We start from the raw sequence: 17,936 nt of genomic DNA, 5'->3' as shown, positions 1-17,936 counted from the left end.
GAACATTCACTTGGCAGAGGCGAGTAACTTCCTCCCAATAAGAGTTCTTATAAAACGGCATGTAATTATTGAGATTTGTCATATTTTATAAAGAAACCTTTATGCTCTCATATTCCAAAAATATAATTTCAGTAATGGATTCCATCACACAGGTTTTTTTCACTTCATTTATCTGTCCCTTAAAGTGGCATCCTGCAGGTTTTAACAGTGATAAATGGTGCCTAGAATTTCTAATCCAACTAATATATTCTGTAAGAGGGCTTGCAGTTGTCTTATTTGTGATCTGTTTGGACGTCTGTTTGCACATCATTTTCTATTTGTATGCAACAGCTTTGGGAATGTAGCCATTGAACCTGATTACAAATTTTGCGCATCTTGGGCTTTAGAGTCTGTCTGAGAGACCTGGGAAGTTGAACCACTTTACCACCATTTAGTCCTATCCAGGTAGGGAGCAAGGCTACGCTCCAAGGTAGCGCTCAGCAAATGTGCTGCTGGCAGTCCCATCCCCTGGCCTTGTGGAGGAGCCTCAGCAGAGGCAGCCCCGGCCATTCCCAGCCCTGCAGGCAAGGCGCTGGGCAGGGGTTCGGAAAAGCCGCTCCGCTGTGTCCGTCTTCCCAGCGCTGGTGCTCAGAACGTATCCAGTGGCCACCAAGGCTGGGAGGCAGAACAGGCTGTGTGCAGCCTCCACTAAATCAAACATAATCTGTCAGCTTTGAGCTGACAAGCATGAGGTCTTTCCTGCACAGGTAAAGACAGAACAGACAAAAGGCAGGCAGAGTTTGGGAGGAGACTGTCACAGTCAGTGAGAGCAGCAGAGAGTTTGCACCCGGTCTTAGTGTGCCGAGGAAGGATTTTGTTTCTTTGCTGGCCAACTTAATTGGCCTTTGTAGTTTATTATAGAGCTGCACACAGTAGTAGACCTAAGCAGGGAGATAGTCCTATGGGACGGCCTTGAAGGAAGAGTGCAGGGGGTATGGAGAACCATACCGGGCTAGTACCTAGTGCTTCTTGACTAGCTAGCGGCAAAAAGAAGTTCCAGGTATCACAAGACTTCAGATCTTTGACATACACTTGCATATTGCTTCTTTCTTCTTCTTTTAACATATCCAGCATTATTACAAGTAACAGCAGAATACTTCACAAAGTTCTTTTTCTTCCACTTTGAGAAATATAAAGTACAGGAGTAAAAGAGCGAGAAAATCTTGTGGAAGTTCTCTGTAGTTCTCAGATGCTTTTCAACATTACTCTGTAACGTTACCTGGGCTGTTGCCTGTGTGTCAAATAGATTCAATTGAGGTTTATGGAGCCAGATTCTTTGCCAGTGTAGGCTGAAGTCAGTGGAGTTGTGCCAACAAAGAATATGGCCCTTGAGTCGTCTGGATTTTATTGCGTCTTACACTTTGCTTTCAGGGAAAGGAGGAAATTTCTCTAAATAATGATCAAGAATCTTCAAGACTGTCATCCGAGGCCTTCACACTTCTGCAGTTTTTGACACCAAACAAACTGGTGAAAGTGATAGTTTTAAATAGCTAAGAAGAGCAATCAGAGTATGCAAAAAAATCTGAGAAAGTGTGTTCCAGCTCTTAAGACCTTATGGGAATACCTGCTCTAGACTGTGAGCTTCTTAATGATACCAGAAAGAAAAATCCCCTAGTTTGTTTAGAGCAATGCAAAATAGGCTTTTTGTGTTCCTTGGAAAATATAATTTGCTACCTACATCAGGTAGGTAGCACTGCAACTAGTGAGGTCCAAGTTCTATTTCAAAAGACTAGCAAAAAATCAGTATTCCACCTCACTGCTATCTGACCACTGTTTTAACAGTCGCCAACAGTAGCTCTGTGAAGAAGCCATTTTGCCCAGTTCTGCTAAATTATTAATCACTTTCTGCAAAGTCTCTGGGAGTCTGAATGAAAATGTGTTTGAAGGTGATGTCATATCTTGTGTCAATCCTTTGGAACAAAGACCTCGGTAAAAACAAATCCTGAAATTTTAAAATACATTTATAACACATGGGGTTAAGCCAAAATGAATGTTGAACTAATACCACTTCTGCAAATTTTCTTCTCCTCATCTAACATTATTTTCAGAACATATTAATATTATTGAGTAGATTCTCCTCCCATTTTATTCATGTGCTTCTGAATTCTCACCGTTTTGTAACACTTTCAAACACAAAAGCTTTTATTCAAGAGAACTGCTTACAAGAAAGTGGTTGTTATCTTTAATCTATCTGCCAGTCATGCCAACAAAAGTGAGGCCATGTAACCCCATTTCTTTTCCCTTCAACAAACGCCTACTTCTCCTATTAAGAGCAACTTTGTTTCTCGGTGTAAAGAGTTAAAAAAAATACATAGTTATTCTATTTTTTGAGAGATCTCCCTTGGAGATGTAATGTAAGCAACACTACGCAGTAATCTACCACTACCATTAATATAAATTAAAAAGCAGAAGAATTTCAGTATATTAAGGGAAGGCAGACACCAATTTTGCTTTTGCTGCAAGAGGAGTTTCAAAGTTGAGGCTTATTTTTAACTTTTTTAGTGATGAATTCTGCACTTTCTGAGCTGAGATCATGTCTATTGGCTATAGGCTTTACAAAGTAACGTAGGGCTAATTTAGTATTCTGACATCCACAAACTCTGTGTGAGGCACACAGTGTACTCCTACTGATACTGGAGAAGAGGCTCTGTGTAGGTAAGAGTGTTCTGAAATCATCACTATATTACAGATAATTTTCTTACGTAACTTTCTGGCCAATTTTAAACCATTTCACAAATGGTACAAAACCCATTCGGGATCTACGATTTTAAGAAAAGAGATTTTTGTGTGTGTCCACAGAAAGGACTGTAATTACTATTCCACCTTCTAATATGGATGTTACAGTTGGAGAAAGCATTGTTCTTCCCTACGAGGTGTCTCATGAGCCCTCTGTTGATGTGGTGTTCACCTGGTCCTTCAATGACAATATAATTGATTTTAACAGATTTTAACAGAGGAATACATCATTTTGAAAGAATTGGAGGAGTAAGTTTTCTTAAATTCCATAGTACTTAACGAAGCTATTTGCCACAATCTTTAGACCACATCAACATTGACCATAATTCTTTCATCATTATTGATATGCGTGGCAAATAACTGTTGCTTTATAAGGACTGAAGCCATTTATTTCTCTCCCTTAAATTTCATAAGGATGCTTGAGTTATTTGTGAAGCCATAATAAAAATGTCCACATGCAAAAAAATGATGATAGCTATGAATATTTTAATTTAAAAGATGAAGTTTTTATTAATATTGAACAATTTATAAAAAAATGTCTAGGATGGAAAGCATGTTGTGAGTAATAAGTTTATTTTCTTTATATCTCCAGGAATCTGTTGGGGATTTGATGATAGGAAATATCCAACTGCATCATTCTGGGAAGTATGTCTGCACGAGGTACGAGGTCTGTCCATTAAAAGTAGATGTCTCTCTCATGTCTTCTCTTTCATGTCTTCTGAAAGAATTAGAAATTCTCAACATCGTCTGCTGTTTGAGAAGTCCTAGAATGCTGATTTAATAAGCATTAACCACTGTATTAGTGAAACCACGAATACAATGGTATCTATCATCTACTCTTGGGTCTAGGTTTCAATTGAGCTGCTGGCCAGGCTGTTCCAGGTCTGCTGCTAGTGCAGGGAAATGCACGTGGTTGTGTCCTGGCCTTTGGGGAAGGCAGATTTCTCTTGCAGTGCACAGACAAGTGTCACCTGCTCCTCTCTGCGTATCGCTGCAGCACTGAGCAGCTTGCCAAAGGGACACAAAAACAAAACACCTTTCTTCCTCCAGTATCTGCAGATTGCATGAAAGATGATTTTCTATGGTCACCTCAGTGACCAGACTAAAGATTTAGCTAACCCTTTCCTATCAGCAGCAAGAGGAAAGCTGTGATGGAAGTACATCCACTTTATCCTTACCAGAAATTAGAAATCTGCATGGTGTGCAATTTTGCATTCTTTCTAAAGCTCATTTTTCATTAAATTCAGAAGAAATTCTGCAAATGTTGTACGATATAACAAAAGTGTGTAATTTTCTTTGCCAGACAAAACTCAAAACCCTATTTATGGTTTTCATTAGTAACATAAAGATATTTAGTTTCCTGACTCCTAGAAATCTCTCATGAATTTAAAAAATGAAATGCAGACTCTACATTGGGTTTACATTTAAAATATATTTCAGAGACTGCACTGTTATGAATCTTCACCTTCCTAATTCCAGTGCCTTAAGAGTGGCCCATCTAGTCAAGCACTTATTTTCTCTTTTAAATACTTTTATCTTAAAATATATATTCATGTTAGGCCCCCCAGGTCCACCCGAAGATGTTAAAGTTGATCATATTTCTAGCTCTACTGCTCTGTTATCATGGAAAGCTGGGGTAGATAATAACAGTCCAGTCCAGATCTACAGTGTTCAGACAAGGACTCCTTTCTCAGTTGGATGGCAGGCAGTTTCAACAGGTGAGCAATTTGAGAGCTCCTTTGTATTTTTGTTGTATACCATTATACACTGCAAAAAGAAAATATTTCCATTTACATGTCTATCTTGTCTTTAGTTCCTGAAGTCCTTAATGATAGGACTCACTTGGCAACAGTGGTTGACTTAAGCCCTTGAGTGGAATATGAATTCCATGTGGTGGCCAGCAATAGTGTTGGAATTGGGGAGCCAAGCAAACCATCGGCACTGTTGAAAACTAAAGCAGCAAGTAAGTTCCTGCCTTCTGCCAGCTTGTTTTAGAATGTCAGGTTGGTACGTTGGTTGTATTCCCTTTGACATCTCCCAAAACAGACAGAACACCCATCCCGAACGCAGGCTTTCACTCAAGCAATTGGAAGCACCATTTTGTTCCCTTCAGGGATAACTTGTTTATAGCCTATTCTGTTACTTGAATGGAAAGGGGTAATGCCCACTCTGATGTATCTTACTACAAACAAGTAGTGCCTGTGCTACGGAGGCGTTTTGATAATGTGAGCATCAGCAAGGACAGGATATTATTGCTTTAACTACAGCAAATAAGTTAAAATGTGCAAAGCCTGGTGAAGCTAATAGCTTGCAATGACTCCAACGTGGAATTCTTCCTAGCAGTCTGTCTAACCTTTATACATTTATCTTCCTGGGACATGGAACCTCATGGGAAGAAGATTCATTCTTGGCAGACCGATACTGTCAGTCCTCTGACCTGCTCAGTTAGGTACAATTTATTTGAAGCCCAAGCCTTTGGTTTGTTAATGTTTCCCCCAGTCTTGTGCCTATCAACACTTTCCCACGTAGAAAATCAGTATTTATAGGAAGGAAAGCAGTGAAATGGAAGCAGGTTTTATATGTTCTCTGTTTTATGCTTATCTAATTTGCTTTGATCTGAAGCTTGGCAAGTTGCCTTTCAAGACTGAACTCAAAATACAGTATTGTAGGTTATATAGTAGCAAATACACATACGCTCAGAAAGAGGCCGTCCAATTGCTCCTTAGAATATTTACTAGATATTTTTGGAAGAGGCCATTTTGATCCAAAGGTACTTCAAAATGTATTAATTTTATCAATAACAGAAAAAAAAAAGTCAATCATTAGAACAACAGTTTAAATAGCAGAAACTCTCAGATTGCCAGATGCAGAAGAATCAAATGAGACATATTAGCAGTCCAGAACTCCTTACCTGTGCAGCAGTGAAACTGAACACAAGGGCTGCACACACACCATGAAGGGCAAGAGCTGAGACCTTCCAGCACTGATGCAGGCAGCAGCTCTGCCTGGGCTGAGGTAGCTGGGGGGGAAATCTGTGCCACAACATGGTACACGGCTCTTCAGCTGGAGGACCACAAAGTTTTCATTGCATCAATGGGGGAGATTAAAGAAAAGCTGCAGGCGGACAGGAAGAAGCCAGGTTTTCCAGTCCCCATTGGAGTGCCACAAATGTGTGCTCTGCATTACCTGATTGATCATGGGATCAAGGGTAATATAGAGAGGGTCTGTCTTCTTGCTGCCACCTTGGGGGGCTCCAGAGTGTGATATTCCAAACCACCTATTCAATCAGTAAACGCTTTCTTTAATTTTATTACGTTTACATGGATAGGTCTAGAAAGAAAAAAAAAATCATATAACATGGCAATAGCATAAGAAATAGTTTTCTTACAGCGTAGCCTAGTCTGAAGCTCCACAAAATGAGCGGAAAGACTTGCTGCAGGATTTAGTTACTTAACCCATAAACTGCTGTAGATGATCCTGTCGCAGTACCGTGCTGTGCATATGGGCGAGGCACAGCTTATCTTCCTCAGGAGAGGAAAATGAAAGCAGAATCACAGTGTGGAAGGCAATAGACTAGCAGTGAAGGGGTGAATTCTAATTTTCCTCTTGTAAAAGCCATTTTATGAGCTAAAATCTGATTGAGCATTAGAAGATTTGTGGATGCAGATGAGCCACTGTTTGTTTCAATAAAATGGACGTGAGAATTAATTGAGCCTCTGTCCATGCACTCAACTGTAAATTTTCAACTATTTTTCAACTATGGCGAAGTTGAGGCTGTGCTGAGCAACAGTGTACATCTTTCCTCATGCAAATGTAGTGAGTACTGAACACATTTAACACATGCACTCACTGAGCATCCATTGGTTCAAGAAGAAATGAAATACTGAGTAAGCCCTGCTTGTTAGTTTTTTTCCTTTAATGTTGTTCTTTTCAGTCTTAAATTGTTTACCTCTGATTTGCACAAAAAGTTAACTGTCACTTACAAAATTAAGTATCTATGGTAAATTCTCCAAAAAGAGACAAAATGGCCAAATGTCCATTTGTACTTGCAGTCACTTTAAAACTGCAGAACAAAATAAGCTTCAAATTTCTACATTACTAGAGAGAGAGATTTAGATGTGGACTTGAATCTAGTAGTGAAAGTGTGTTCACATATTTAATAGCAACATGTATCACCATGAACTTAAAAGGCCCACACCTGCTTTATTTATGAATGAGATTCACTTCAACTATCTTAAACTACCAAAAAATAATTATTTAATCTAAGCAATTTAGTTATTTAAGTTGGGGAGAGTTGGAGACACTTTCAAAGTGTCATTGCTCTGTTTCAGACACCTATTACAGGAGACAAAGGGTAAGCCTAGAGGAGGTACTCTCAGATGAGTATCAGTGTTCTCCTTGCCTCTTTGGATGGATGTTTGAGTGATGAGAAGCCCCTTTAGCTGGGGACACCAGCGTGTTACCTGGTCTCCAGGATGGACTTACGGAGGTCCTTAACCAACACGGGGTACGTGAACCCCCAGTACATGCACTATTGGCCATTGTAGCCTTTCTCACTTGTAGGTGAGAAAGAAGTCTTGAATTCCCTAAGAAAAAGCATATAGCCAATTGAAAAAAAATAATATATTGCTCCAACAAAATGTTTACTGAATAAATGCACAATTAGAAAATCAGTAGTGTTGCATAACAGTCTGAATGGAACATCATTTTGCCAATTAGCTGATGAGGTGTAATAATATCTGATACTTGATGTTACTAGCTTTTTTAATTTATTTTTGAACCAGAGTACTCATGTATCAAATACATCTGTGGCTTCAGCCTTAGAAACTTGAAAATGTGTAAACCTAATTTCAGTTCATTTAAAATGTGTTGTTATATAGTGTCCCTGTTCTACGTGTTGAAAGGCAGAATAGCCACATACAAGACCAGTTGAGAGGAAAAGCTCTCATCTTTCAGTTGACAGGACTCCTTGTAGTGGGTAACTACAAACACGAAAATCCCTTTTTTCTCCAGTTCCTGAAGTGGCACCAATAAATATAAGTGGAGGTGGAGGAAGTCATTCCAAGCTTGTCATCACATGCAAGGTAATTGTAAAATCAAATAACTTAAGCTTTCTAATGAGGAAAAGGGTAGAATGTATGGGTGGAATCAGGGCCCTACTGAAATCCATAGGAGTTTGGTCACTGGCTTTTTATGAGCCAGGATTTCATCTCGCATCTTGAGAGGAAATAATTTGTTAAGTTATACAACAAGTTTTCTGTGCCACAGTGAACAGTTTATTAAACAGTTTTAAGAGACATTTTATAAAGATGTTTAGAAGTCCCTATAACCCTCTTATCTCCATTGTGCAGAAGGTGCTTAATACACTAATCTGCTTGGCCATTTTCTGCATTAACATTTTTCATAGATTGTTTACATGTTTTTCATTCTGGAATACTGTGCTGACAAGACATATCCTATTATGTGTTAAAGGAGATGAGCCCTTTAATTCTCTAGCACTCCAGTAAGAATATATTTTCCAAACGGTTGAAATACATGCTATGTACCGCAGTGTGCGAGCACAGGTCATTGCAGAGTGCAGGAAGTAAGCGCAGTGAGACGTAGCTCTCCTTCTCCTGCCATCTGGCAGCCTCCTGGCATGCACCAAGAGCCGCTCAGGAAGGAGTTTCCTCACAAACAGATGCAGGTGAAATGGCAGGCCCTTGCTCAGGGCTCCATTCTCTATGGAAAAACTGACCAAAATATCTCCTGCCCTCAGGATCCCTCATTACAGGTGAGAAATACCATCCATATGTAGGGAGCTGATGAGAACTGTGTAGACAGGCAACCTCACCTAGCACTGAGTGCATCTGTTTGATGGGGAGCTAACCCAGCACAGCAGGAGCTTGCCGTATGTTCCTGTGGCAGGAGGCATGCGTGGAGGAGGCTGATCAAAATGATCTCTGTTGAGCTTGCAACTTAGGTCTGGGCTTCCAAAAGCACAGTTAGTTCAGGTTAAACAAAGCAAGTAGACCACTCTTTAACCTTGACTATGCTTTTTCCAAAGATAGAAATAACCTAACCCTTAGATACGGATTAAAGCAAATCAAAGGAATAAAATCAGTGTTAATCATCGACCAAATGAAATTTACCTATCTTTTGCTGTATGCTGAAAACCGCCATTTAACCAACATTTCTTGAGGTGAAGGGAAGTGACAGGAAGAAAAAGCGAGACTGAAAGAAAAAAAAAAAAAAAAAGAATACTGCCAGCCTTTTTCTCTTTGTATGCTCCAAATTGAGTGAAATTTCACTTTCACTGAACTGAATTCGCCTGTTAGATTCCATAGTGTGTCCTAAAAAACAGGCAGAAAAAATACTAATTATGCCAAGCCAACAACACTGAACACAACTCTTCAACTTTCTGTGATGAATTGGCTGAAGACCTTGGTTAAATCTCTGGTCACAGAAGTCTCAAAAACACATATAACTTCCACCACACCATTATCCTTCCCAGATATCCTTCCCAGTTTCTCTAATGAAGAGGAACTTGGAACTCAAAGTTATGAATCACTGAGAGGCCTGCAGTTGTCCCACTGTTTCTCTTATTGCTCCTGTTTTGCACGGCTGCTTTCCAGTGCAGTTTTCTTAGCTGCGAGCACCTAAATAAACACCACTTTGCTTAGGAGTGCCTCTCCCTTTTTATGATCTCTTCTTGTTTCACAAATGTTCTTTTGCTTTAAGAAGTCAACATAGAAATTATTTTTATCACAAGAAAATAAAGTTCATGCTGGATGCGGTGTTGATAAAATTGCCTATTCAGTATGAGTCATTAATACATACCTTGATGGAGATTTTAGTAATAGAAACATTAATTTTGCCATGTTGACTGTAAGAGTAACATCTCTATTCTAAACAAACTGAAAAGTATTTTCAAGAAATTATTACTTCACTTGTACTAAAATTGCACTATACTTATATGCAGGCAATTATATAGCTGACATGCACTTCTGTGTATGTATTTGCTCCTCTATCAACTCTTTTATTTTCCTGTATCGAAATCATACAAAACTAGCATTTCTCTGCTCCTTGGGAAAAAAAAGAAATTCAGATAATACCTAAGCTGAGTGAAATGCTTTTAATTTTGAAAACTTCATGGATGAAAGAGAGTAGTCTTAACAGAGCTATTCTGATCTTTTGTTTCCAAATTGATTGCTTCAATAGATTTACTATTTTGATTTTTATTTCAATATTACATTGATTGATGGAGCAAACATTATTATCTTCTCTAAGGCACAGCCAACTAAATCAATACTACTAAAATATACTTAGAGAATGAAGATTCAATTAAAACAGTGCATAGTTGCAAATGCTTATTGACCGATTCCCTTGTAGCTACAGCCAGTTCCTGAAGAACTTCAAAGCGGGGAAGGTTTTGGCTATGTAATCATGTTTCGACCTCTTGGCTCAGCAACGTGGACCAAGGCAGCGGTGGCATCAGTAGAAGTAAGCAAATATAGAAATGAAAGCATCACACCTCTCTGTCCTTTCGAAGTGAAAGTGGGTGCCTACAACAACGAAAGAGAAGGGACCCTGAGCCCTGTATCTGTTGTCTACACAGGAGAAGACAGTAAAACTGCCTCACTGTATTAAAATATAGGTAGGAACAACACAGTACTTTAAAATTATCAAATGTAATGAACTGCCAGACCCTGTCAGATTCTGCCTAAATTCCAAAATGAACACACAGTAAGTGATTTCATGCTATGAATAAATCTTTTATTCTAATATGAGAGCAACAATGGACTGGAAAATACTTTTACTCTTGGACTTTAATCACTCATGCATTTGTTACTTCCATGTCAGCAGCTCATTCAATTACACTATGCAAATTAATTAATATCTAGTTGTATCTTGATCAAAAATTTATTTTTTTAAGCACCAAGTCAACCACCAACAAACATTGCATGGAAACTGACAAATTCAAAAATCTACTTGAAGTGGGAACATGTAAAAACAATGGAGAATGAATCAGAAGTGTTAGGCTACAAAGTAATTTCTGTAATTCATTTTGTCCATCAGACTCTTTTTATAACAGAAGCATAGAAATGACTAAATTTATAACAGAAGCATAAAAATGTTGAAATGCTTTCCTTGAAACTTCATTACCTGCAGCATAGTGACTTTTCTTCAGTTACTGGAAGGGTTGGCTGACATTTATACAAAGAGTGTGAAAGAGTAACTGTTGTTGGGATCTCATTATCCCAACATGGTGGAGATATTATGCCCTGAACACTGGATCTCTCTCGACATGTTTCCCCTGGAAGCTTACTCATTAGGTTCTTACATTCCCATCTACCCCACACACATTTGGAAGAAAAAAAAACAGTCTCTTAAGCATTATGTCTGATGCAGACAAGCATAAAACATGAAAGTCCTTTCACCATGAATATTCATAATCCTATCTTTGATCTATATGTGAATGTATGTATTTTCAATGTGAGTGAAATAAAAAGCCCTTCTGTAAATCCATCTCTTAAGAAAAGTAAAATTAAGTATAAAGTTTGTTTGCAATGACTCTGGCCACAAGACATATATGGCAGAGGAGAAGAACATGTACTTGAAAAAGGTTCTCAGGATCTAAATATTTTACTGATCAAAAATTTAGTCTCCCTAAGTAGGTATGAAGTTATTTATATCTCAAGGGGAAATAAGCCAAAAAAACCCTTTCAGATTTTATTTTTATACCCTACTGATGTGTCTTTGAATAAGTCCAAGCACTAAGAGTAATGTTAGAACTAGACTACTGAGCTTTTCTGTCTACCTACTTGTTTCTAAGGCTCTACTTGGCTATTACATTTTGATGTTTTTAATGGTGCTTTAAGTACTCACTGCAATATTTACTGTATGATTTCTGTTAACTACTTCTGCTTTGCTCTTCAGTTTTTCTTTTTAGCATAAATATGCTAAAAAATGTCAGGAGAGAGGAATCAAGCACTGTGATTGCTAGCAGGGAAGAAAAGCCTGTTAGATGGAAAGCAGCTTATTGAAGTCTCCCCATCTAGACCTACTGGTGCACTCATGCACAAGGGACCTGGGGAGCTGGCCTGTACATTTGCACAGTGATTTCATTAGCAGAAAAACCTAAGTACAAACAGACGCTGAATCAATAAAGTTTAGTTCTTGAAATGTGCTTACTAAGAGGAACCCCAGCCATCACTATGCAGATTTGTCCCTGAATGCTAAAAACATACTGCTATGAAGCATTCTGTTTTCTTTAACAGGTGGCAATTTTACAGTGGAGGCAATGTGACTATTTTTGTTTGACTATGCATTGTCACAAATAGGCCAATTTAAAAATGGCAGTGGAGAAACATTTTTCAGTAGATTTCAGGGTATAACCAGAAGATACTGCATAATAAAGTATTTTCAAAGTGTATAGGTTATTTACAGAAAAAATGTAATGAATAAGTATTTTATAATCTGATTTTCAAGGTTGGCTGTAATTGATCACCCATGGAATATAGGTAGGGTAAATAATTGAGTTATGTTTATTGTAGTCTGCATTACAGAATTCCATAGAATTTCAGTCCCTTTTTCTGTTTAATTCTCTGTAGATGCTGAAAATGCTCCAAAAAGTTTGGGAGATCATTTAAAACACTCTGCAAAAGAAAATCCATTAGAATGTACAAAGCCACACGCACACACAGAAACTCAGTAACTCTTATTTTCCAAATCCTTTTTGTTTAGATTTTGTACAGACAGAACAGACAAAGCAAAACTCATGTACTGGAGACAAACAACACTTCAGCTTAACTTATGGTACCATTTGAAGAGGATTATCTCATAGAAATAAGAACAGTCAGTGACAGAGGAGATGGCAGCAGTAGTAAGGAAATTAGAATTCCAAAAATACCAAGTATTTTTTTTTTGCTTTCTTTCTCAAATAATACTGTTTAATAAAAGAGAAATCCATGTTTCTCTGAGAAATTGCCATAAGTAACCTCTTATTGCTTCATAGCATTTGGTAGATTGACATTTAACACTCTTACATTCTTTAGCAGAGAAAATTTTTCTTAAAGACTATAGAAAGGACCTAATTTTTTGTGAACATTGCCCCATATCCTAGCCTGTAAGCTTCAACAAGGACAGAGAAATAATCTTTCTTACTAAAGGTAAAACTATAGCTCAAACATGTAATATAGATCTTAATTTGCTAGGTGTCTTTAATACTTTAGTTAATTTCTAGTCTGTACTTAAAAGACCCTGACATTCTAAATTCCCCCAAATTATATTTTTGGGGTTGTCACTGAAGTTAGGACTAGCTGAAATGTTTCACCAAATCACTTGGTTTTCTGCTTTTGCTGATCACTTTGCAGCAACTTACTGGATTCTGTAAAGCTCATGCAAACTCAGGATATAATCTCTGGTGAAAACTGAGAAAATATCCAGCAATGAAGAGCTGTTTGTGAAGAACAGTAAACACATTCAGATCTCTGGCCTGAAAAAAAGATGGGCAGGGGCTTTTAGTTACATTACTGCAAGTTGATGATGTTGAAAGAGAAGGGCCATTGGGTGCTCTGGAGTCAAGTGCTTCTTATGGGAGGGATATACACTCTATAACCTCATCACTTCATCACAGCTGGAATGGCGTTCCCCATTCCAACAATTGGGTGTTGAGGTTCAAGTCTCTCTCATAAATACATTTTTTTCATGTAAAATGGAGCACCGTTTCAGAACTGACTAACTAAAACGTTCCTGAAAAGCAATATTCATGGGGAGGGACTGTGCTAAGCTCATCCAAGTCCATACTTCATCAAAATACTGTAACAATTAAATCTAACAAAAAGTAAACTTGCCTCCTAAACCATTTTTCTGTGTAGTTTACTATAATAGAAATCTTTGTTCTAATTTTAAAAATAAAACACCATCTACAAGAGTAATTTGTACTTTTTTTTTATGTTTGTATTTTTTACGAGTTTAAGCTCTGGAGGAATAAAGGCTTCCCAGTGGTTAAAGCTTATATTGACACCTGGAATTCTGCTCCTGAGGTTTTTTCTCACATGTTCCTTTCCTTGAAGATTAAAACAACTTCAGTCATGGACCTCTGAAAGTAAACCATCTGTAAATTATAATACTTCATTACATCCACCACTCCTGTTAAAGATGGTAGGGATAGGGGAAAGGAGACAAATGGAGTGTTAACAAAATGTAACTATCAGTATTACATTTAAGAAATAAGTTAAGTATAAATGCATTAGTTAGATGGGGTGACGTCAAACCTAGCTGTGAGTTCATAAGAGGATTGGTCTCACATCTTACAACTAGAAATTCCTACTTCATTGTAGTTGTATGGCAAATGTAAAAGACCTGAGCCAATAAGGGACATGCAGTTACTGGTGAAGTGGCTATTACTTATTTCATGTTCTTCAATGTAACTGGCAAATAAAAAATCAATAAATTATTTACTTTTTTTGTACATTATTTGTATTATCAGAAATTATTTGTGTTAAGTGTAGGATATTATTTTCTTCTGAAAAGAGAAGCAGATAAATAAAAGCAATCATATGAACCAATCCAAAGCCCACTGAATTCAATAGCTTTCCATGGGCATCAGAAGGCTCTGAACCACACCTGGTGGTGTGAATGAAACTGGAATGAAACTGATTTTTATATTATAAAGGTACTCTACATGTTATCAAACATGTTTTAAAAGACTGTTCCATTCAAAGACTGCATTCAGATGAACAAAGCTAGCAGAGCTGTCAAGCACCTTCTTCAAATATAGACTGAAATAGGTTTGTTTTGTGGCAGGTTCTGTTACTCAAATTCAACTGGTATTGTTACTCTTTTGCTGCAGTTTGAAGCCATAGATCATGTCTGGGTTGGGTATGAAGGTAAATAAAAACATTGATTTTCATCATCTGGACATATAGTAAAAATCACCTAATTAATTAGAATGATAAGCACTAGAGTGAGCATGGCTTGAAAGTCATGACACATGGTTTAAAGCGCATCACAATAGTGTCAACTTTCCAAAACCCAATAAAAGGTATTTTTTGCCTCTTATCACTGCTGGGGGACCTGTAATTCCTTGACATTTTACTCTCAAATGTATTTTCTTTTCATCACTGTCAAATATTTGTGTTGTGTCATCTTTATAACAACCGATTAAAAAATGCTGCATTCTCCCAAAATACTAAAACATTCACAGCAGTCTTACTGATAATTACAGATTTATTTTTCTTGAAAGAGTCATTGAATCTGTTGTAATAGCTCAGACCAAAGACTCATTTCCTCTGGTATTTTGCTTTAACTAATAGCTGAGAGACTGTGATTGACAGAATCCAAGGAAAGGACAAACATAAAATGACACTTCCTACAATATTTTTTCCTAGGCTCTCAGGATTTCTCTCAGGTTCTCCCTGAAACAGACATTTTGCCATAAACGGTAGTAAATAATTGTTTCCAGGAGTTTGATGAGCTATTTTCCAAGCACAGCAAAACTTCCATTCCTGTGAGCCATAGCTAAGTTTGTCAGGAGAAGGAAGCAGCTCTGTGCAGATGGCAAGGCATCAGCCTACTATTAAGCGAACTCTAGAGGCTTATTGGTGCTTGCTGATACTCCTCTGAGCAATATAATAAAACATGCTTCTCATCCATGGATATAGGAATTCAAATTGGTAGCCAAAAAGGTATTAAAGTGTGAGTTCACATCGACTGGAGACTGTTCTTTGCCAAAGCAATAATAGTGGAGAATGACAAATTGAAAATACACGATCATTCTGCAGGTGAAACTACTGAAAAAAATTCAGTGCTGAAATTACTCATAAGCTCATTAATATGCAGTCGCATACAGGCTATCAAGAAAAATCATGTATTTGGCTTATCTTAATGAAAGCTGCTAAACTTCCTGTCTGCACTAAGCGCTTTGTCAGCAGTAATGACTACTACGCCTTCAAATACCTTTTTGCACCATTTTCCACAAAGCTGCGAGTTCTGACCTGCTGTAGCCACCCCAGGCACCCGCACACCCAAGCCCGTGGCCATGGGCTCCTCTCATTGGCTGCCTTTTGGCACCCAAGGCGCTACGGGCTCCTCTGATTGGCTGCAGTTGGGGCGTGCTGTGCCAGCCATTACAACCCGTTGGAACCAGCTGGAACCAGTTGGAACCAGTTGGAACTGGCTGCGACTGGTGCAGGGTGGTCTGTGGTCTCCTGGCATGTGCAACACACGGCAGTGCCTTGCAGCAGCAACGTGGTGTTGATGACGAGCACAAACTTTTCCTCTACTAATGTGCCAATCTTGGCTTATTCCTGGAAGACTGTGAAGACCAACTGTTGTATGAGGTTTGTATTACATAAGCTGTGAAACTGAGCTTAGGTATCAGTGGTTGCTTAGTTTATGCAACATATAACTGGTAAAGCCTCGCAGAGGCTTCACAGGTTCACAGAGTTTAAAGCAAGGCTATTTGGTAAGTATGTATTCTATATACCACATCAAAGAAAGTCATTCATAACTGCCTATCCTGTATTGAATGGGATGGTTTTACGTTATGAAAGAACTATTAGTCAAAACACAAAAGAGTAAAGACTTAAGCCCTCCTCCAAAATGGTAATTTTTTAAAAACAAACAACAACTCTTATTTGCCTTTCGGTACGGGGCTTTGGGGGAATAGATGGTTTTTAAGCTTTTTTTTTTTTTTTTTTTTCCTCAGACTTATAGAGACATGTTTCTCAAAATCAGAACTGTAATTATCCTATTTTTTAGAGTCTGTGTGCTGGGCTTCCGAGAAGTACACACTCTGAGATAAAATCATAAATGGTAAAAACATGGCTAGAGCACGTATTACAGAAAGATGCCCATTTGGGATTTAAAAATTGAAATAATGAACAGTGCATTAAAACCCTAAACAGGAAGTTTCAGTTGTACTCAAACATTTGGTTGTGTTTTTTTTTGTGTGTGTGTCAACATTATTGAAGCTAAAAGAGAATGCTCCATTTCTCATGGATATACACCTGCAGTCTTAGTAGGAAGAAAGGATCGTAAAAAAAAAAAACTTTAAACAAGTATCATAACTAATGCTGTTTAATAATTCTCCTATTGATTGTAACAAAACATTCCATGCAGGTGACCACTATTTGGTGGAGGTTTCACTGCTTTCTTTAGGATACCTTTCCAGCAGGTTTTTACTGGGGCTTATGTTCTGCAGGTCACTTGCAGACCTCCGTGGCGCACCACACTGCTGCTGGCCAGGAGACCAGTGCAGCCAGATCACTAATTCTTCAGCAGCCTGTTTAGTGGTTTGGTAAGGAGGCAGCATCCTTCTGTGCTGGGTTTGAAGTTCAAGTTGAAGACTTTTGAGTGTACAAGTGCACCAGGACTTCAGGCTACACACTCGCTTCAGCAAAAGAAGAACTGAGGTCTGATCCTTGGCACTGGCTTTCCATCCTTGTATTCAGTAAGCAATAGTTACATTTCTTTTCCATTAAAAGGAGTATAAAATATTTTATAGCATAACTCCAGTGCTTTTGCTAAGTTTAAACAACACAGCTCTTCTTTTTAACTAAGCAAAAAGAGATTTTCTGCAGAACACTTAAATAGAACTGAATAGAAATCCTGATAGATGCTTAATTACAGGGATGCTCTAGAAATATAATACCACTTTTAGAAGCCTGTCTTCTGGGATTTCTACAAAGATGCTAATCACAGGACTTATTAGGAAACTATTTAACATAGCTTTCAATAGAACAGAACATTTTAGAAAGAAGTGGATATGGTATTAAATAGTCTTGCTAATATCCTAATGAAATAAAAACATTTTTCTTTGCAGGAAAACTAAACAATAAATCATTTCTTCAGATTTATTTTCATTTCCTATACTGATGTTCTTTGCAAGGTGCTTTCACTATAGAAGGTGCGTTTCAAAATTAGGGTTTTTATTTCCCCATTATATAACCTCGTAACTTTTTCGTTAGTCCTGTTTCATCATTCCTTGTTGAGTGACCCTTATTAAAGTATGTAGCAAACTGGGAATATAAAGCTACTCCCATGCTAAACTCCCTTAGATTTGGAGCGTAAACAGATTTCCAAGCGAGTATTCTGTGTGGAAACTGTTTTTAACCACTACATATGCACACTTAGATGAACTCCAGCTAAATCACAGTTCAGTTCAACAGTCATTA

At 38.0% G+C, this 17,936-nt stretch overlaps 1 pseudogene; it reads left to right on the top strand.

The window, feature by feature from the left end:
* Window positions 1–13,965, top strand: part of LOC104572738 (contactin-6-like) — a 73,044-nt pseudogene extending 59,079 nt beyond the window's left edge.
* Window positions 13,966–17,936: the final 3,971 nt, after the last annotated feature.

This window comes from Tinamus guttatus, unplaced genomic scaffold (assembly GCF_059628265.1).
Source record: "Tinamus guttatus ecotype Peru unplaced genomic scaffold, ASM5962826v1 Tinamus_guttatus_pri_ptg000451l, whole genome shotgun sequence".
Taxonomy (NCBI): Eukaryota; Metazoa; Chordata; class Aves; order Tinamiformes; family Tinamidae; genus Tinamus; species Tinamus guttatus.
The sequence above is the reverse complement of the archived record's forward strand: the minus strand, read 5'-3'. Positions and strand labels throughout refer to the sequence as shown.